The sequence below is a fragment of the Zootoca vivipara genome, chromosome 2 (genome assembly GCF_965207765.1).
Source record: "Zootoca vivipara chromosome 2, rZooViv2.hap1.1, whole genome shotgun sequence".
Taxonomy (NCBI): Eukaryota; Metazoa; Chordata; class Lepidosauria; order Squamata; family Lacertidae; genus Zootoca; species Zootoca vivipara.
Window position 1 is genome coordinate 63,998,865 of NC_142584.1, and position 22,569 is coordinate 64,021,433.

Sequence of the window (22,569 nt, forward strand, 5' to 3'; positions counted from 1 at the left end):
AAAATACACTTACCATTTTTATGTTTCTTAATTTCAAAATTTGATTATTTCTCACTAGTATTTCCTGATTTGTTAATTTCATCATAATGACTGTAAAACTCATGATATTATTTATGGGGTACAGGATGTATTTTTAAATGGAATTCGAAAAAAATTAACTGATTTTAATGGAACTTCAATGTCTGTATACTAATGCACAGAGCATGGGAAATAAACAAGATGAACTTGAGCTCTTGGTACAGCAAACTAAATATGACATAATAGGCATCACTGAAACCTGGTGGGATGAGTCTCATGACTGGAATGTAGTAATAGAGGGATACAATCTATTTAAGAGAAATAGACCAAACAGGAAAGGAGGAGGAGTAGCTTTATATGTTAGGGATATGTATACCTGTGAAGAGATCCAGGATTTAAAACTTCAAAGCCAAATTGAGAGTATCTGGGTCAAAATTAAGGGAGAGAAAAACAACAGTGATCTCATTGTGGGAGTTTACTATAGATCCCCAAGCCAAACTGAGGACACAGATGATGCCTTCCTGGAACAGATGGCCAAGCATTCCAAAGGAAGTGAGATAGTAGTAATGGGGGATTTCAACTATCCTGATATTTGTTGGATGTCAAACTCAGCCAAGAGCATAAGGTCAAACAGATTCCTCACTGGCCTTGCAGACAACTTCATTGTCCAGAAAGTGGGAGAAGCAACAAGAGGATCAGCCATTTTAGATCTGGTCCTAACCAATAGTGATGACTTGGTTAGTGGGGTAGAAGTGGCAGGATCATTAGGTGGGAGTGACCATGCTCTTCTGGAGTTTATTATCCAGCGGAAAGGAGCAACCAAGCATACTAAGGTCCAAATTCTAGACTTTAAGAAAGCCGACTTCAGAAAACTTAGGGAAACGCTGGGTGAAATCCCATGGACAGTAATACTAAAAGGGAAGGGAGTTCATGATGGTTGGGAGTTTGTTAAAAGGGAGATATTAAAAGCACAACTTCAGGCAATACCAATGAGACGGAAACATGGAAGGTGCCTAAAGAAGCCAGGCTGGCTATCTAAAGAACTTTTGACTGAGTTAAGATTTAAAAGGGATATGTACAAAAAATGGAAAAGGGGGGAAATCTCCAGAGAGGAATTCAAACATATAGCCAGCACGTGTAGAGACAAAGTCAGAAAAGCTAAAGCACAGAATGAACTCAGGCTCGCCAGAGAGGTTAAAAGCAACAAAAAGGGCTTTTATGGGTATGTCCGTAGCAAAAGGAAAAACAAGGAAACAGTGGGGTCACTCAGAGGAGAAGATGGTGAAATGCAAACAGGGGACAGAGAAAGGGCAGAACTCCTCAATGCCTTCTTTGCCTCAGTCTTCTCCAAGAAAGAAAACAACGCCCGACCTGAAGAATATGGAGCAGATGATTCAGCAGGGGAAACACAGCCCAGAATAAGTAAGGAGGTAGTACAAGAATACTTGGCTAGTTTAGATGTATTCAAGTCTCCAGGGCCAGATGAACTACATCCAAGAGTATTAAAAGAACTGGCAGAGGTGATTTCAGAACCACTGGCAATAATCTTTGAAAATTCCTGGAGAACAGGCGAAGTTCCAGCAGACTGGAGGAGGGCAAATGTTGTCCCTATTTTCAAAAAGGGGAAAAGAGAGGACCCAAACAATTACCGCCCAGTCAGCCTGACATCAATACCAGGAAAGATTCTAGAGCAGATCATTAAGCAAACAGTCTGTGAGCACCTAGAAAGAAACTCTGTGATCACTAAAAGTCAGCATGGGTTCCTGAAAAATAAGTCATGTCAGACTAATCTGATCTCATTTTTTGACAGAATTACAAGCCTGGTAGATGAAGGGAACGCTGTGGATGTAGCCTATCTTGATTTCAGCAAGGCCTTTGACAAGGTGCCCCATGATATTCTTGTAAAGAAGCTGGTAAAATGTGGGCTAGACAATGCTACCATTCAGTGGATTTGTAGCTGGATTACTGACCGAACCCAAAGGGTGCTCATCAATGGCTCCTCCTCATCCTGGAGAGTAGTGACTAGTGGGGTGCCACAGGGTTCTGTCTTGGGCCCAGTCTTGTTCAACATCTTTATCAATGACTTGGATGATGGGCTTGAGGGAATCCTGAGCAAGTTTGCAGATGACACCAAGTTGGGAGGGGTGGCTAACACCCCAGAGGACAGGATCACACTTCAGAATGACCTTAACAGATTAGACAACTGGGCCAAAGCAAACAAGATGAATTTTAACAAGGAGAAATGTAAAGTACTACACTTGGGCAAAAAAAATGAAAGGCACAGATACAGGATGGGAGACACCTGGCTTGAGAGCAGTACATGTGAAAAGGATCTAGGAGTTTTGGTTGACCACAAACTTGACATGAGTCAGCAGTGTGATGCAGCAGCTAAAAAAGCCAATGCAATTCTGGGCTGCATCAATAGGAGTATAGCATCTAGATCAAGGGAAGTAATAGTACCACTGTATTCTGCTCTGGTCAGACCTCACCTGGAGTATTGTGTCCAGTTCTGGGCACCACAGTTCAAGAAGGATACTGATAAGCTGGAACGTGTCCAGAAGAGGGCAACCAAAATGGTCAAAGGCCTGGAAACGATGCCTTATGAGGAACGGCTTAGGGAGCTGGGTATGTTTAGCCTGGAGAAGAGAAGGTTAAGGGGTGATATGATAACCATGTTCAAATATATAAAAGGATGTCATATAAAGGAGGGAGAAAGGTTGTTTTCTGCTGCTCCAGAGAAGCGGACACGGAGCAACGGATTCAAACTACAAGAAAGAAAATTCCACCTAAACGTTAGGAAGAACTTCCTGACAGTAAGAGCTGTTCGGCAGTGGAATTTGCTGCCAAGGAGTGTGGTGGAGTCTCCTTCTTTGGAGGTCTTTAAGCAGAGGCTTGACAGCCATCTGTCAGGAATGCTTTGATGGTGTTTCCTGCTTGGCAGGGGGTTGGACTGGATGGCCCTTGTGGTCTCTTCCAACTCTATGATTCTATGATTCTATGATTCTATGAACTGGAACCAGACCAATGGCATTAAACAAGAATGACTCACTTTGACCACATCTAGTTGACCACTGTGAGAAACAGGATGCTGAAACAGATAGCTTTGGTGACTAATTCAGCAGGACTTTTCTTATGTTCTTATGACCCAGAGGATCATGGGTACAGGGAGGTTCACACAGAGCTCCTGTATCTGCAGAGTTTCCTTTTAATTTCCATGGAGAATGTGCTTGTATAGAGGAGTGTGCATGCAGTTCAGCTTTCTCTGCTGAAATAGGATGCAAAGTCCTGTGCACATATTGGAACTTCCACATCTGTGACACGTTTCTTGTTCTGACTGACAGTCACTTAGAAGCTCCATGACAATACCTGCATCTTAGGCGATCCTAGTTTTAGATCCTATAATTTTGTCTGTTGGTTTACTTGAAACTAAGTTTTGTTGAACTCCATGGGGCTTAATCCCAAAGAAGCAGGGATAGAATTGCAACCCCGGTGTGAATTTGACAAAGGGGCTGAGTTCTCCTCTAAACTCCAAACATGAGAATGTTTGCATTGGGAAGTTCAGTGTCAACCTTTAAAATTTCAACTTCACAAAGAACCAGACAAATAGAACTTTCACTTCATTTCCCTTCTGCCCTGGTCTAGAGAAGATATGTCAGAGGAGAACCACCTTTGCAATAATATTTCCAAGACCCTTAATGGTAGCATATAACTGATATCTAGCACCATTAATGGATACATTTTTTAAATGCCCCATTCATATAGAGCGGCTCAATGAAAATATTATTCCATTAATGGTTTGCAACTGCAGTAGAGCTCCAGTGGCAGAAAATTGCTCACAAGGGATATGAAATTGCGCAGACAAGCCCACATGAAAAATGCAAGCTTACTCATTAAAATTGCTGTTATTTTAATATGTGCTTGCTGCTGTCACTCAGGTATTGGCATCCCACCTCAGCCCCCCATGCCAAACCTGCAAGGGAGGCCATGCACTTTTCTTGCAGCCTGAAGCTTTGGGGCTCAAGAGAATTTCTGAAGGTAGATTTATTGGAAGAGATCAGGTTACAGAATACCTCACTTTAGGCTTCCCCTTGAAATTAATGATGCTATTAGGGATACTGAGGCTCCTTAGAGCTGTCATTTTAAATTATTACCATTCTTGCTTTGACACAACACCACAAGAGCCTTTCTCTTTAAGAAGCAGTGGTATGGGAGAAAGGTGTCCGATTCAAAACCTGAGAACAGTGTTCAAAAGGGCAGATATTTTCTTTTCCAACAGATTAGACTTGACTGGAGTTAATAGCAACATATGTGTTTCTGTCCTCAGAGAATTCTGCCACTTTCTGAATCTAGTTCTGTAAGGCAACAGGAAGAGGATATCAAAACACCCACAGACTAGGAATAATGGTTAATTATAGTGTCATAGAGTGAGATACCTGCTTTAAAGATTGTTAACCAATCTTTTCGCCAATGGGAAACAGGACTGAACAGTAAGACCCTGTGGGCAACATCCTCCTTTCCTCTTCCTGCCAAAATGAGGAAAGCCGTTTCCATGGAAAGCAAAACAAGACGTGGAAAATAACAGGTATACACACAGAGGTTCTTGAAAGGAATGTTCATCCACAGCAATTCAGAAAACCTTTGAAATCGCTGGTTTCTGGCAGGCCCCAGCTTGTACTGTACTTATGTGGACTACTCAAAGGACAGGCAGACATGACACTGGTGGCAGCGCTAGCTAGTACCGTGTTTCTCATATTATAAGACATGTCTTATATTTATTTTTTCCTCAAAAAACCACACTATGGCTTATTTTCAAGGGATGTCTTATTTTTTTCCTCCTCCTCCTGCCGCGGCTGGCATTGCTGCTGCGCCTATCACTATGTCTTATTTTCGGGGTATGGCTTATATTCCTTGAATGCTTAAAAATCCTGCTATGGCTTATTTTATGGGTATGTCTTAAAATATGAGAAACAGGGTAGACAAATGGTTTGTTTTTGTTTCAGGGCCTGCATATGTCCCTAATATGGTTGCCCAATCATCCTCACAATGCTCCTGTGATTCATAGCTGCCAAGTTATCCCCTTTTTAAAGGGAAATTCCCTTATGCTGAATAGGCTTCCTCGTGAGTAAAGGGAAAACTTGGCAGCTATGCTGTGAGGTAGGTTAGGTTGCAAGACAGTGACCGGCTCACAGTGAGCTTGGTGGCTGAGTAGGAGCACCCTGATCTCCTTGGTCTAAGTCCAACTCTCTAACATCTCTACATCTCACTAGCTTAATTGTAAAGGCCAAACTACATGTTATGACAGATATGCGGTGGTGGTTGGAGAATGACATCTCCCTGTTCTCCTTGATATCTCCCCTATCTTCTTGAAACATTTAATTCTATTTTTCCAAGGCATAATGTTGTTTCTTCCCCACTCATTCTCTCTACGACACCGGCTGTCACTGGTGGGTGGAGAAGCAATGTCATGTCTTCAGACATGGAAACTATTGTGGCGAGTAAGAAAAAAAGTGTGAAGAGGCACAAGATGATAACATCACAACATGGGTAGCTGAAATAAATTACATGTTGGAGGAGAAAAGGGAAAATGCAATGCAAGGAATACTTGACATAACAATGTCATATCAAACTAAGAGATTAAAGGTTTCCCCCTGTATTTTGTTGTTCTGTCTGTCCTGGGCTCCACCCTTTCTGAATTCTAGCCTAACTCTGAGAACTCAGTTTTTAGCTTCAGTTCATTTGCATCTCTTCCCACTATGCATGACCACCACAGTTTCAATCGTCCCAACCTCCCCTGCTCCACGGCTGGTGGGAATCAGCAGCTCTTGACTCTTATGGAGACAGACACTGGGCAGATCTGCCATTTTATTGCCAGACAGAAGTAAGAAAACACAGAGGCAGGGAGAAGATAGCCCAGATAACCTCTCCCTACTGGTTGCTGTACCCATCCAGATTCAGGGTAGTAGCTTGGTTGGTTGTCTCTGACTTCTCTCTGGCTTCCACAACTCCTCCTTATAAGCCATTGGGAGGAGTCTGAAAGTTTGCAGCATCTCACCAGTCCCATCTGCTGCCCATCTGAACTGATTGCTGGTCAAGCTACTACTGCAGAGTAAGGATTTGGTCTTGTGGCTCCTTCCTCCCATTTCCCACAAGGAACTAACCAATGAATTAAGAAAAGGAAGCTGTGGGGAATTCAGATGAGGAGAAGTCCACCTATATACCGTATTCTGGTGAGAAGGGGAAAGCTCAATGGGAGTCTATGATAGCATGCTGTTTGCCTTTTAGCCTTCAACTTTGATGCAAGCTTCCATTTTCCATGCCTAAGAAAAATAATTTGTCTGAAACCCAGCAAAATGGTTAATTTTTTAAAAAATATTCTGAGGGCCAACAGCCATATCTTAAGAATTGTTCTTTGCTCGCTCTCTCTCTCTCTCTCTCTCTCTCTCTCTCTCTCTCTCTCTCTCTCTCACACACACACACACACAGGGTGAGTCCTTTAAAAGGGGCCCCGTGGATACAGAGTACGCATGTTCCACGGGTCCTCTGAGGAAGTGTGCATGCACACGAAAGCTCATACCCATGACAAACTTAGTTGGTCTCTAAGGTGCTACTGGAAGGATTTTTTAATTTTGTTTTGACTACGTGTAACTAGTGTAATCACTACATACCATATTTACTCAAACCTAATGCGCCATTGAATCTAATGCACACCCTAATTTTCGCGATGTAATTTGGCCAAAAAAGGTGTGAATTACATTAGAGTAAATATATCATCTATATATTATATGCCACAAATGCAGGTAAACATTTAAAGATACATGCCCATGAATTGTTCATAGCTGCCAAGTAGCCCGTTTTCGCCAGGAAACCCCCTTTTTTCCTACCGTTTCCCGGCGGTCTCCTGTATAGGTTTTTAACCCGTTATTCTCCCTAAAATCCGCTTCTGCCGGCGGCCATTTTTCTGGTGCCGCTTTGCCCTTCTATGGGCACCAGAAAATGCTGGCGCCAGAAGTCGCTTCTACGCGTGTCCGGAAACGCGTAGACGCAACCTCCGATGGCACTTTGCCCTTCTATGGGCACCAGAAAATGGTGGCGGTGCCGGAAGTCGCTTTTACACGTTTCCGGTCATGCGTAGAAGCAACTTCCGGCGCTGGCGCCGCCATTTTCTGGTGCCCATAGAAGGGCAAATCGCCACCGGAAGTTGCGTCTACCGAACTTCCGGTGTTGCGGGCTGCCAATCCTGGATTTTTCCGTCCAGGACTTGGCAGGTATGGAATTGTTGTATGGTCTTTACTGTCTTCTGGTTGCAGGAATAAGGTGTTTTCTGTGTGTGTGTTTTAAAGCAATTAATCACTTGAAATCATCTCCAAGATATTATTATTAGCATTACGACTATTACCACTACCACTACCACTATTTTATTTGGTCATATCACACCTTTTTCATTGATAGGAACTCAAACAAAATCTTTCTGAAATAAGAGAAGCAGGTCTTCATAGTGAAAACTGATTACATTCTTGCTGCCTTTCTCCCCCTCTTTCAGGATATCCATTTCTCATAAAATAACTATTAAAAGAGAAAAGGAAAAAAGTAAGCAAATGGTAGAAAACCTCTTCTTAGTGTTCCCAGTTGTGACCCACAAAAGTCCCATCTCTAATCTCTTGCAGGAGAAACTCATAGCTTTTTGTGATGTTTAGGGATTTACAGAGTTGGAGGCAGTGAAAGCATTTATTGCTCTAATGGCAGCACAAAAATTGTCTGTACTTTGAGAAGTTGTATGGCAAAATTGCTCCAAACAACTAATGCCCTGTCCCTCTGCACAATGAGCAATTAAAATGAAGTAAGCTGTAAAACTTGGGCAATGCATTTTAAAATAACTGTTTCATTTCCAAAATTGTTAAACTAACACGTACGAAATATATATTGGGTTGTATCCAGCAGCATCACTCAGCTGATGGTAAGGCTTTTGTTGGCAGAATGGGCAGGGAAGCAAGTTTTGGCAATTTACCCTCTCCCCCAGCACCCTCGTGCCCCAAAATCTGTTCTTTTGGGGATCCTCTTTTTGGGAATTGTCCAAATTTAGAGAGGTGCAAAGGGAAGGGGAAATTGATGAAAATTGCTTCTCTCCCTAGTCTGCCAATGGAACCCTTACCATGTGCTGAGCAACACTGGTGGGTTCAACCCTTTTCTCCTTCAACAGTTGCTTTAATAAATAGCCAGGAGCCAAGTCTCATTACAACTAAGGATTAGGGATGGGAAAATCATTTTCCATTTACGTACATCATGTTCTCATGTTTTCAGTCTAAAGTTCTGTTCTCCACATTTCCACATCAGTTTGAAATATTTCTTTTAAAAGTCCTCGTGAAAATACACCAGCATTTTAGTACATCTAGCACTAATATACACAGGATGGTATGCAGTTTTCCTTAAGATGCACATTTTTTGGAAAGCAATTTCTCCTAATAGAATTAATTTTTTTGTTACGTAGGTGTCACTAACACCTGTATTTTTATGCACACTTTGCCCCAGTTACATGTATTTCTGTAGACATGACTTGGCTGAAGAACTGCATTCACCTATGCCCCGTTTCTCAGAATGGCTCAAACTAGGTATATTCATCTTTAAATGTGGACTGAATCAGATTTCTCCCTCATTCCTACTGAGGATGCAATCCACAAAAGCCCTCTGGGAGGTTTTTTTAAGACCTCTTTTTGGATATTCTGTTAGGTGGAATAACCTAAACTCCAGCATGTAAAATGTGGTAAATTTACCCTTTCAAGAGGGATGGAGCCACCATCTACCTACATGCTAGTCCTCAAGAGAAAGCAAAAGATCAATTTATCTTGACGATCCCTTACCATTTTTTTTTTTTACTCCACAGGCTGCCTTCTTCTTCTTTGGCGATCACTTGTAGCCAAGTATGATTGTCTTCCATAAACACGGTTTTAACAATGAGTCTGTAAGTGACTGTGGAGGCCAATTCTGGATCCACACATCCTTCCACAGTGGGGACATTGGTTTCCGGGCGGGAGTTGATCACGGTGTGGATTTGCCAAGCGTGCCTTCCTCTTAGCATGTTTCTCCCTTGCGTCCTGAGTTCGAGTGTCTTCAAAGCCCATGACACCTTTGGTAAAGGCTGTTCTCCAGTTGGATCACTTGCAGGCCAGTGTTTCCCAGTTGTCAGTGATTATACTACATTGTTTAAGATTTGCCTTGAGACAATCTTTAAACCTCATTTGTTGACCACAAGCATTACACTTTCAATTTTTAAGTTCAGAATAGAGTAGTTGCTTTGGAAGATGATCATTAGGCATCCGCACAACATGACCAGACCAACGAAGTTGATGTTGAAGAATCTTTGCTTCAACACTGATGATCTTTGCTTCTTCCAGTACACTGATAATAGTTCGCCTGTCTTCCCAAGTGATGTGTAAAATTTTTTGGATACACTGTTGATGGAATCTTTCGAGGAGTTGGAAATGGCATTTGTAAGTGGTCCATGTTTCACAAGCATACAGTAAGGTTGGTAGTACAATAGCTTTGTAAACAAGCATTTTGGTTTCTCTGCGAATGTCCCAGTCCTCAAACACTCTGCACTTCAGTCGGGAGAAATCCACAGGCTGTATGCGCTTTGGGGCAGTGCTGTGTGTGGCCCAAGGGCTTTATACTGTCCACAACTGAGGTGAAGTAAATTGGCCGATTTCTTAGAACAGAGTTAACATTCTTTAGCTTTTTTGAGCATGTGTGCATGTGTGCATAACACTTTGAATATAACAGGATCTTGGCAATAAAAGGGAGCTTCCTTAATGGTTTTTATGATGAGTATACATTATCTGTTCAAGCTTAAGAAAGCAGGTGCAAGATGGCATTTCTAATTCTGTTAAGTAACAAAATCAATGCTTCATGGGCTCTGTTGGTGCCTATGGCTGCAATCCTACACCCACTTATCTAGGAGTAAGCTCCACTGCACTCAGTGGGACTTATTTCTAAGTAGACACATATAGGATTGCACTGTCCATTACTAGGCTTTTTTTTTAAAGAGACAGGCTATGTAGAGTCTTTAGCTATATGAACAATTGAGGCCTCTTTTGAAATACAGCTTGCTTAATAAGGTTTTATTTTATTTATTTTATTTTTATTTTCTGAAATCACAATGCTATTTCCACCCCGTCACTTAAACACATACCATGATTTGCTGCTTTCTCTTGGTCAAGGGCTGATTCTGTATCTCTGGAAAGTTCCCAAACAAATTAAGCTTCTTTATTGAAAGCAAATGGAGAAAGGGAGGGGAGGAGAGCAGGAGGGAGCATCTCTTGCTGAGCAGAAGCTGCATAATTGGATTAAAATCTCTCTGTGTGTACAGTATGAGGATCTGAGGACCCCTGCTGCCCTTTTGATTCCTATGGAGATGGCAGGCAGAATGCAAGAGCATCGCTGATGGAAACGGGAGCCAGAGGTATGTAGCACAATGTGATTTGCCATCCAAAGCCTGAGGATTTACCCAGTCGCGGCTTCCCCGGAGGAATAGCAAGCGCCTTTCAGCAGCTGTGGAAGGGTGACCAGCGGTGCTCATTAGAAGCTGGTCTCTTCTGGTACTGAATGCAAATGAAGGAGCCATGTTTGTGGTTCATTAGCAGTCAAGTGGTTTGTCCAAAATACATCTTGTAGTTTTAGGGGTGTGTGGAAGAGAAGATCCACGGCCTAAGATTCCTTATGCATTTCAAATCACTTGCTCCAGCTAGCCTTTGATCTCCCTGTAATTTAAAATAAATGTGGGCTTCAAGACCATTTAAAGTTGTCAATCTTTTTCTGTGTGAAGGATTTGTGACAGCAAGCCAACATGTTTGTATTTGTGTTTGTTTTAATTTAAATTGCCCCAAAGCTAGAAATGAAACAAATGTGTGAGTCATCTAACTTGCAAAAATTAACACATTAATATAAGATATTAATATAATATAAAAAATTATATATATTCAACAATAAACAACCTATCAGTAATTATCATTATAGCTGCAAACTGTTCACCAATAAGACTTTTAAGGTTTATGGTTCCCCCCCCTTAAAGGTCCAGAATAAATTTAACGGAGTTTCATATGACCTTTTAAGTTCATAGAAATCTAGTGTAAAGTTTGCTCTGGACTGAGTAAAAAAACCACAGCCACATAGGCTCAAGCTGAGTTAATCAGGATCTTTTGGATAGTAGAGCAACTCCCATCAGCCCCAGTCAGACTGTGGTGCAACTCTATAATATCCTTTTTGAGATAAGGCAACCAGAACTGTCCACATCATAGTTTTGTATAATGGCATTATGATATCAGGAGTTTTGTTTCCAATTCCTTTCCTAACGATCCCTAGCATGGAATTTGCTCTTTTCACTGCTGTTGCACACTAGTTTGACATCTTCAACAAACTGTTCACTATGAACCCAGGATGTCACTCCTGGTTCGTCATTGCCAGTTCATTCCCCATGAGCATATATGTGAAATTACTATTCTTTTTTTGCCACAACATGCATCACTACATTGGCCATTCACTCAATTTGGAAAGGTTCTTTTGGATCTCTTTTTATTTTAATGTATTATATTTACTGTTTTTAATTAGGTTTTGTAATTTTGGATTATGCGGAATGCTTTATCTGAGTGGATGTAGCAACCGAGTAATTTCGTTGTTCCCGCAAGGGGACAATGACAATAAAGATATCTTATCTTATCTTAATTTATCATCATCATCAGCCACCTAATGGCTGATAATTTATCAATAAGTTAAAAAGTGCAGGTCCCAAGACCAATCCTTGGCAAACTTGACTTTCTGCTTCTCTCCATTCAAGGGACTGTCCATTTATTCCTACTCTTTGCTTCCTGTTACTTAACCAGTTCCTGATCCACAAGAGGACCTCTAAGCTAAACTCTTTGGTGAGATACTTTGTTGAAAGCTCTTTCAAAATCCAAGTACAGAATGTCACCCAGTTCACCTCTATCTATATGCTTGTTAACACTCTCAAATGGCCTTAATAGCTTTAGGAGAAAGGATGTGCCCTTGAAGAAGCCATGTTGGCTTTGCTTCAGCAATGCTGTTTCTTTATGGATGGCTGTTTTATCTTTAACAATACTTTCCACCAGTTTTCTAAAAGGGAAAGGTACCCCTCGCCGTTAGGTCCAGTCGCAGTCGCAGACGACTCTGGGGTTGTGCGCTCAGGATTAAACTAACCAGTCTGTAATTTCCAGGATCCCACCCCCACTCCTGGATCCTGGGGGCGGGGGCGGGAGTGCAATGCTTTCTTAGAAGAACAGCAATTTCACACCTGAGTTCTTTGACCTGGAGATTTGTCTGTTGTTGTTGTTGTTGTTGTTGTTGTTGTTGTTGTTGTTGTTGTTGTTGTTGTTGTTTTGTCTATTGGGCATGACACTTCAGGACTGACCACACAGAATTCAAGACTTCAAAATTCAGGGTGAACTCAGATGAGAATTTCAGAAACTGGGAACAATCCACTAGGTCAGGGGGCCCCAAACTAAGGCCCAATCGCCTTCTAAATCCGGCCCGCGGACAGTCCGGGAATCACCATGTTTTTACATGAGTAGAATGTGTCCTTTTATTTAAAATGCATCTCTGGGTTATTTGTGGGGCCTGCCTGCATCTCTGGATTATTTGTGGGGCATAGGAATTTGTTCATATTTTTCCCCCAAAAGATAGTCCGGCCCCCCACAAGGTCTGAGGGACAGTGGACCGGCCCCCTGCTGAAAAAGTTTGCTGACCCCTGCACTAAGTTCTGCCACTGAAGCATTAGTTAAATGGCCTGATGTTACATGGAAAAATTGTGTTGGCGGATTTGGCCAACTTGCTTCAAATTGTCTCTGTAGCGATAGAAAACAGGCTGTGGTGGGTCCTGGTGGAAGGTACTGAATAGATGCAAGCTGTTAGAGGGGTGGTTGGCTACTTGCATAGGATGCTTTTATTTTAATATGAATTAAGCATCTGGAGTCAAGCCAGAAGCAGACTGTGTCACCTTTTTGACACTGCAAGCCACTTGTGAATGGCTTTGTGTCATTGTTGCTGTTTCTCAGCTTCCCTGTTAACCCCCCCACCCCACCCCAATCACCACACACACACACACACACACACACACACACGTTCCTTGGTAATATATACTGTATGTGCTAAATAGGATTAGCACTTCCATAGTCTGCGCAGGCTTCTTCTCTCCCCGCCCCCCCTCACGCCCGCCAGCACACACTTCACCTGTCTTCCATCCTCAAGCCCCAGCTCCTTCAGTGGGCTGACACAAGCCTTATGTAGAGTTTAGCTTTCTCACTGTAGGGCAGCTGGTAATGGGAGCTTGGCTGAAAAGAAGCCTTTCAGGCTCATTGCTTTGGAAGAATAGACGGGAGTCTGCTCTGCAGCTTTCCTTTTTTGATAGGAAGGGATAATCCCTTCCATAAGTCAGGGTTGTGTCAAAGCTGCAGAGAGAAAGAGAGATCAGGGGGCTCTCCCATGATACAGAAATAGACCAGCTTTCCAGCCTAGGACAATCTGGGTTTTTGACAGCTATACCACTTTGGGGTTGGCATTTATTACTACCCAACTAATTTTAATTCTTCCTATTGAAGCTTGTTTCTCCACTCTCCCTTCCCCCAAGGCACACTAAAAATATCTTCTTGAAAAGTGTTTCTAGTTTAAAAAGAAAAGAAAAAGAAAATGAAATTTTGAATCCTAATCTATCTTTCTGGACGAGAGTTGGCCTCCCTATATGTCTTATTTGTTCTCAGAACATCCGGAGGAGCAATCGATTCTCGTTTGGTTTTATTACTTATTTATAGCAAAATGTTGAAGCTCTTACCAGCTAATTTAAGAATCTATTCCCCCCCCCCTAAAATGAAATAGCCCTATGAATGTCATCCTGTGAGAGATAGAAAACAAAGATAAAGACTTTGGTAGCTGCTGGTTAGGTAGATAAATAGCCTTGTGATGTATGGCGTGTGGCATGTTCATTCAATGCATGGAATGGTGGGTTTGACCATTTAAAACAGTGTTCAAAGGGTTTCATTCTCCCACTGCTTGCTACCCATCTTCATTCTCCAAGGGCAATAAAATTCAAACAATTCAGCAGGGGCCAAAGTAGGTTGACAGTGGAGACAGCTCTCTCGGTATGGGAGAATGAATCAAGATGTTTCCTCCTGCCTTCAACTGCTTATAAACTGAAGACACTTGAAGAGAATTGATGACACCTGTGTCTTATTCCGCCATGTTCTGCCACTGAAATGGGTATCAGATTGCCTTATTCAAGTAAGGCTTTGTATGCAAGAAAGGGCAACATACATAAGTGTGCTGTGGATTTCTTGTTTCATGTGCTGTTAATTTTATCCTGTTGAATTTTTAGTAGCTCCTGGGATACCTATTTAATACTGAATCTCATAAACCTAATAGGCTATTGCCTTCCACATAAAATGGTTAATGCTGAAATGCATTAATGAGTATAAAGAAATCCCAGGTCTTCCTCCATATATTGCTCTTGGAGCATTGTTTCAGCAAGAGTTTGGTTTGGAACTCTTGGGTAGCTGGTAGCGCATGTCAGGCTTGTAGCATAAAGGACTTTGTCAGGGCTGTCAATCTAAGACGGGCTCAAGTTAGAAATGTTGAGCAGTGGCCTTTGTCATTTCAGGAGTCCCTGCATCCATCCCTGCTGAGGATGGCTCCCTGCTAAGCTACGCTGGAGACTGAATTAACCATTTACATACTGGAATTCACTTCTTCAGAAGCTGAATGAAACTGATATAATGAATGAAACTTGTATTCTGGAAATCCATCCCCGCCTGTCCCCTGTATGGTTTGTGTGCCTTCAATAAGCGTTTAACAGGTAGAACTTACAGACTTTTCCTTATCATGGGGAAGACATTACCTGGTCAATTTGTGATGTGTTTGCAGGCTGAAATAAGAGTTTGGGAACTAAAGACTAGGGCTTGGGACTTAGAAGAATAGGCTTGGTGGAAGTCCATTGTCTTAGGGTTCCAGTCTTATGCATAAATAGTAAGAAAGTCCCACTGAACGCAGTGAGACTTGATTGCCAGTAAACATGCAGAGAGTCAGGCTGCTATGTTATGTTCTGTTAAACAGAATTACCTTCTGTTAAAAATAAAAATCAACATTACGATGGACAGGGCTTTCACTATTAATTATTAGAATATTAACATATACAAACATGTTTTTAGCAGCCATTTCATTTATGTATGCAACTGGTGTGTATGAAAGAAACTTCTCCTAAATGCAGAAGTGGGGCACCAAGATGGGGTCAATTCAAACATGTATCGTTCAGAAACCCTATACATGAAACAGGACAGTAGATCTCTGTGTTGCCCCTTTTCTGCCTTTTGCATTGTAGTTTATTAAATTTAAATTATGTGCTTTCTTTCAAAAGGAATAATACTTTACTATCAAGCAGAAAAAAGATAATAGAATTCTGGGACATTGCACATATGCAATATAAAGCCCATGCTACATTTGAATCACATGCTCATGCTTTGGGTGGCATATATGTTTATTGTTGTTCCATCACATGACCAGTCTTTGTAGGTAGCAGGTGTGTAATCTGACCCATACTCATTTGCTCAAGCCCCTGACTGAGCTTGGTTATCAGTCCAGATCCTAATCCAATGTGTACTCCATATTGGATCACAATGTCTGCATTGTTAATAATCTGTTAAACTCTGCTTTCACAGGAAACAAAATAAATAACATCACAAGAGGTTATAGATCACAAGGAGGTTAAGATTTTTCCATTAAACCTTGGGAATGCAAGGGTATTAATTCTTCACTTAAATCTAAGCATCTATAATTTGTTGATAGGTCTCGTTTTATTTGCAGACAAATGGGGAAGGACAATCATCATTACTTGGTCATATGTTTTAAAGACCCTTCTGGCCATTATGCTTTGGTCAAGTTAGTCTACTCCTAAGTGGTCTATGGAAAATGAATAGTGATGCCTGCTTCCTTCAAAAATAAAATAAAGCACACCAACATCTCTGAGTTATTATTCTAGAACTATATGAAATTCATATGTATCCAATATTTAATCTGCCAGTTTCTCAAAAACTAATTGGTATGTAGCAGCATAATGCAAACCAGCCAACATTCTGTTTTGTACTTGGAAATATGGAATAAGCAAGGCCTATGTTTGAGAAAGGGTGGGAGTGGGAAAATCTTGGATCCTCTCAGCCAAGGGGGTTGGCATGCCAGGATGATCACTGTCAGCAATGCTCCTGGAAGATTTCTTGCCCCATTGTTGTGGGATGTGATTAAATTACACCATTTTCATTTTTTCCATCCCTCACTCTCACCACTTAAAATGGTTTGTCCCATGCAATCAAGCGTGATCTTCAAGTTTCAGTTTGACTTTTTTTTTAAAAAAACAAAAACTCTTAAATCAATAAAAGTATTTTGTGGGATGGGGATAAAGGGAAGAAATTAAATGGGGATCTATAGTAATTCACTTAAATTTTTCTGTAGAATCCAGCAGAGTTTTACTGCAAATAGGCCACAATGAAATTCATACCATATCTCTGAATGGGTGTACCCCCCCCCAATCTTTTTCTCTTCATGTATATGTGGAAAGTACCATGATGTTAGTTCCATCTGTCCATAGACGAGTTTGGAAGGCTGCATTGAAAAAGTGCTGTAGGGAAACAGGGTGAATGGGAGGGCAAGGCCATCTCTGCTCTCTGCAAAACACTACAAGAAAACCAAATAAAACTGACCACAGATTTTGTACTTTCAGCTGAAGATGGGTTGGGATAGGATCCAGTGGGACCTTGACTAGCACAGCTTCACCCTACCTCAAAGAACTCTATTTTGGTACCAGTTACTACCAGACAAGATGACTGCTGGTGCTAGCTTCCTACCTCCTCAGGCAGAAGTTGTAGCTCCATCACGGAGAACAGCAGAGAGGGACCCACGGTTCGTACTAACACACATACACCTCCAGCCATCAACTTTGGGGTGGGGTTCAGATTATTTCCAGAGTTGCACTCATTATTTAGACTTTCAAAAATTCAAAACGTAAATTAATTCCTGCTATTGCTTCCACATTGTTGCCTTCCTCTAGTGTTACCCTGATCCAGTTTTTCTTAGTTTTTTATTGCACCCTTCTATCACAAAGCTTGGGGCAGGTAGGTTAGCATATCTTCCAGCATTTCCCTGATGAAAATACAGTCATACCTCGTCTTACGTACGCTTCGGTTTGAGTACTTTCAGTTTAAGTACTCCGCGGACCCGTCTGGAACGGATTAATCCATGTTCCATTACTTTCAATGGGAAAGTTTGCTTCAGGTTAAGTACGCTTCAGGTTAAGTACGAACTTCCAGAACCAATTACACTCATACTTCGTGTTAAGTACGCTTCAGGTTGAGTACTCCGCGGACCCGTCTGGAATGGATTAATCCACTTTCCATTACTGTACTTTCCATGGGAAAGTTCGCTTCAGGTTAAGTACGCTTCAGTGTAAGTACTCTGTGGACTGTCTGGAATGGATTAATCCACATTCCATTACTTTCAATGGGAAAGTTCGCTTCAGGTTAAGTACAGACTTCCGGAACCAATTGTTTACTTAAACCAAGGTACCACTGTAGGGGCATCTTAGTCCATATCAACAACAATACTTTTATCATTTATACCTACCCTGGTAGCTCTGCTCTGCTCTTTGCCAAACCTAAGTTTACAAGGCAGCGATGGGAAGGATATATGTTTATTTCAACTAATGGCTGGGTGGCCAAGCACACTGTGCAGTAAGGAGTCAGCAGAGGAAGACCAGTTCACATAAAAAGCGAACAGTCGAAATCCAGTAGCATAATAATGATTCCTAACAAAAAGTATATCCCTACAAAATAAAAATAAACAATTAACCATTCTACCAGCATGCTAATTCAACTAGTAAGCATAAAGCCAACCATAAAGTCAAGTAAAAAATATCCAGTAACTTCACATCCAAAAGTAGCCTCAGAGTTGACATTAGTACCCAGCAACACCCACTACCATCTGATCTTTTATGTCTCAACCCCAAAGGGTTCATGAGTTCTTCTGGAACCAACTTTATTATGAATGTTATTGAGGCTGGAGGAGGGTGGGGAAAAGGCAAGTGGGAACAGCCATCCCCTGCTGCTGAACGCATGGCTGGCAGGAGTGTGGCCATATTGTGTATAGGTGCAGAGATAGTGCCAGTCCACATGGACCCATAACATGCTTTTAATTAACGTATTTTTTCATGTATAACACACCCCTGTGTATAAGACGGCCCCTATTTTGGGGGACTCCAGATTAAGAAAATGGGAGAAGATTGCCCAGAGTTGTTGAGCTTTTTACAGGAGGGATTGCCGAAAATCACTCACCCACCAATTTTTAACATAATTTTTAAATTAAAAAAACCTCGTTTTATACCTGGAATAGTACGGTAATAAATTGCAGGGCAATTCTGCAAAATTAAAACATCAACACCAATAGCACCAGTTAATAAAAACCACCAGTAGATTTAAAAAAAAAACCCAGAGCAATTCGCAATATTTTAATGTGTAAGAGAGTTAGCCTGAGCGCTGCCTGCCTTGTGAGTGGCACTTCACTGCCCCCCCCCATTGTTGGGGTATTTTATTTTATTTTTACTCTTTAATAATAAGAATTTATTTATTTTGGGTTTATTTCTTTTGTTGTGACCATTTTTTCCCTCATGATCTGGAAGCTTTATTTTAATTTGAATAAAAGGCATGTGATAATTTCATGTCAAGGTCCTGCATTTTCCTACGCTGCAATCAATATTCCAATCTAGAAACGTTTGTTTTGAAGCGAAACTGTCGGTTTCTTCTGCTTGCGCATGAAAAATTGTCACCGGCGGAGTGGCTGCCTGCTTAGAAGCGGTGAGCTTGAGGTAATTAGCTGGCAGAGTGCGGCTAGTGATCCACTGCAGGCAGCTGGTCCATGGGACTGAATGTCAGACCCTGTTTATCATCTACACTGCTAGGCCCAATTTGGCACCAGTGGTGGCGGCTACTCAGGGGAAAAGACTAGGCCTGAGCCAGCATGGATGATTAATTATCTTTCACATAAGCAGTGGCCCTCTGAGGTCAGAAATGAGGCCTCGGGGCAGTGAATATATGTAGTTTCCTTTATTGTGCCTGAGTTTTGTGGTTGCTTAAAGGAAATCAGTATTATTAGTCTCCTGCAGTTTGGCTAACCCTTGTGCTTAAGAAAAGACTAGAAGAATTGAATTTTATTTGTGTGTGGGGGGGATTCTGGGACAATGTGTTCGTGTGTGTCAAATGTAAAATCAACATATCCATATCTAGCAAGCTAGCTAGCTACTGAGAAGTTTAGAATTTGAAGGCCATTTTCAGCTGACTAGGCCTAAGTTCAGAAAGCACTATTATGTGCTTGCAACAGTTCCCTCCTCTCCCGCCCTGCTTTGACACATATGTATCCTTCTCTCAAGCACTGCGAGTACTCCATTACAAGTGACTTTATAGATTCAGAGAACCACTATTATCCTCTTCAAAACGTGGCGCATGTGGAGGGAAGGGAAAGTACCAGGAAGCACTCTGATTCGGGGCAACTGTCATTCTACGCATCATCTCCATCCTGGAAACTTAATGCCCTCAATATCAGGCTTCTTGACAAAGGATAGATGAGGCTGCACTTTTGCCTTCTGAAAATGCAATACTTTAATACCCCCGTTGTGACCCTCCTACACAACGTTCAGCCTATCTAGGCTTAGCTGCAAGTGGAAGTGCATGCATGAGCAGGTGCTGCCAGCAGCTGTTGAGCTTCCATTGAACACACGGAGAGAAAGACCAGTGTTCAATCTCACCCTTCTCTACCCCCACATTGATTCCCAGTTACATCACGTGAATAGAACTTCTGGCTTATAGCCAATGCAACACTAAGTATCCTATCAGTGCAAGGATTCCCTCTTGTGCAGCAGGTCTCCACCCCACTTTTCGCCTCATGCACACTCCGCACCCAGTGGCGTAGCAAGGTCAGGTGGTACCCAGCACGGAAAAGTTCTTGTCACCCCCACTCCTGTCAGGGGTCAGCGGAAGGTCCAGGAAGTTGGGACCAGGGCTCTCCGAGGGAGAAGCAGCCCAGGATGCTAGCGTCTAGCAACATCCTTCGGAAGGTGAAGCTGAGGCTCAGGAAGTGGTGCAGAACTTTGAGGATGCTGAGAGTGCAAGATTCCGAGAGGGAAGGTTTGAAGGGTCGGACCAGAGCACTCAGAAAGGGGAGGCTCCAGAGGAGACAGCACCGGCTCCTCAGCTGAGCAGTTTGGGTGGAGAGGGTGCTCCACCATCCCCATCACCCCAACAGCGGAGGGGGGGGGAAGAGGCGCGAGGAGAGGAAGAGGTTCACGGCGCCAAGGGTGTTTTGTTGGCGGAAGTCCCGACGGGCGGTGCTTCCGGATTCTGATTCGGACTAGGACAGTCATGGATTTTGATGCTCTGTTTTGTACATATGTATATAATAAAACTCTGTAAAAACCAGCCACAGAGTTTGGAGCGCTTTACTCGTGAGAAGGCATCAAGCGTCATTACACCCCCACATTGAAATTTGGTTTGACTTTAATTCCGCAGCCAGAGTTGTTGAACTTTTTTTTGCAGAGATCGCGTCTGCCTGCCACCCTACAGCTGAGGGTGAGCCGGCGGGTGTACCGTTTGGGCAGCAGGAAGCCTGCACGCGCCAAAGCCACAGCATCTCTCACAGATGTTCAGTGCCGCAGAGCATTTTGTCACACACACCCTCAGAGGTGGTACCCAGGGTGGACTGCACCCACCACACCCACCTTGCTCCGCCTCTGTCCACACCCTCTCCAGATCTGCCTAGAACTGGGTGTAGAATCTTTGCCATACCTTTGCTTTCGCCTGCAAGTTCACTGGTCCTGAGCTTTTCAGCCTGGGAATTTGTATGCAGCTGCCTACTGGATAGATGGACCATGGATTAATTTATTTACAATCTTACATTACTTTCCGATATGAAATATCATGGGATTTCAAAAATATGAGAAGTTTCACGTTTGTCCTGGATGCTTTTGGTCTCTTTAAAGCCAGGGTTGGGAACATGTGTCCCCCTCTCCATGCCCTCTGCTGCTGCTGGACTCCAACTCCCATCAGCCCCAGTCAGCATGGCCAATCGTCAGGGATGATCTGGGAGTTGTAGTCCAGCACCATGCTCGAGGAACGTAGGTTAGTTGTAATTGTTCATCAGCTGTAGTCACTAATGCATTTCAAGCATAAGCCCTGGCTCTGAAAACCAGTCCTGAAGCTCAGTTTCTAAAGTGGTGGGTGCACTTTAGAAAGCAACTTTGCAGTACTTTCTTTATTTGATCCTTTATTTCCTAGCAAATGGTCCTTTAAGTACCACTACTACTACAACAACAGTATTCATTGATTTCAGCAGGACCAATGTCAGCCAATTGCCTGACGAGGTGCTAGTTTCAGCCCAAAGTTTACTTCTCTCCCTCTCTTTTCTCTTTTTTAAAAAAAGTCTTGTTTTTCTGTCATTCTGTATCAAAGCAAGAAAATACTCGCAAGTCCGTGCAAAGAAAAACAAAGGAGCCACTCCATGAATAGGGCACGTGCATCTGAAAGCAAATGTAGGACTGCTGGTGTGGCTTTACAGAATCATTTCCACTCAATAATAGTAAAAGAGAGAGAGAACCTTTCACAGGAAGATCTGTGACCTTGGCTCTCCAGAACTGGTTAACCTGTTGTGTATATTTCACAGATGAATTCTGCCCCACGATTTCTACTTTGCTCTACCCTGTGACAGAGAGACACGCGCAGCATCTGCTGTTCATATTCCTTCCCAGGCTCCAAAAGCCAATCTCGTGGTGCCAAGGGAAGCAGTAAAGAAGAAAAGAAAAGAAATTATGCAAAAGAGCTGAGAACAGATTTACTTTCCCAGCTGCTCCTCTCCCACCCTAATCAAGGGCCTGCCTGAGAAAAGCCTGTCTAGATTGCATTTTTGTCTACTGGATATTTTCTGAGCCTAGCCCACCGATCTTTGGAATTTTCCACATTTGGGAAGCCTGCAGCAGCTCATAATGAATTGCTCTTTAAGAGTCAATCTCTAAATCATCTCTCAGGCAGTTCTAGGACTCACCACTTGCTCCGCTGCTCTCCCTGTGTCCTGGGCTGATGTAGTTTGCGATCAGCAGGAGAGAGGCTGAGCTGCACTGCTTCTCGACATAAAGGAGGCTGGCTGGTGATGTTAACAGCAACATATTTTCCTGACTCCCTTTAAAATTAATTTATTCTCCTTTTCTTTCTTTTTTTGTCTCCGTAACAGCATGAGTTTAGCACCATTTCGTCTTGTCGTTGGGGAATACCCATCAGGTGTAAGTGATTGTGGAATTTTGTGGGGGGGGGAGGATTTGTACATGCTGCAATATTGAAAGCATTTACTTGCGATTAATTCACCGGATTACTTGAGAATAAGGGGGCAGCCAGAGCAACATTCATGTGTTGCATTTAAGTAAACAGAACTCTCTTTTTTAAGTTTGCATGCCAGCCTCCAGCCATAATTCCAGGG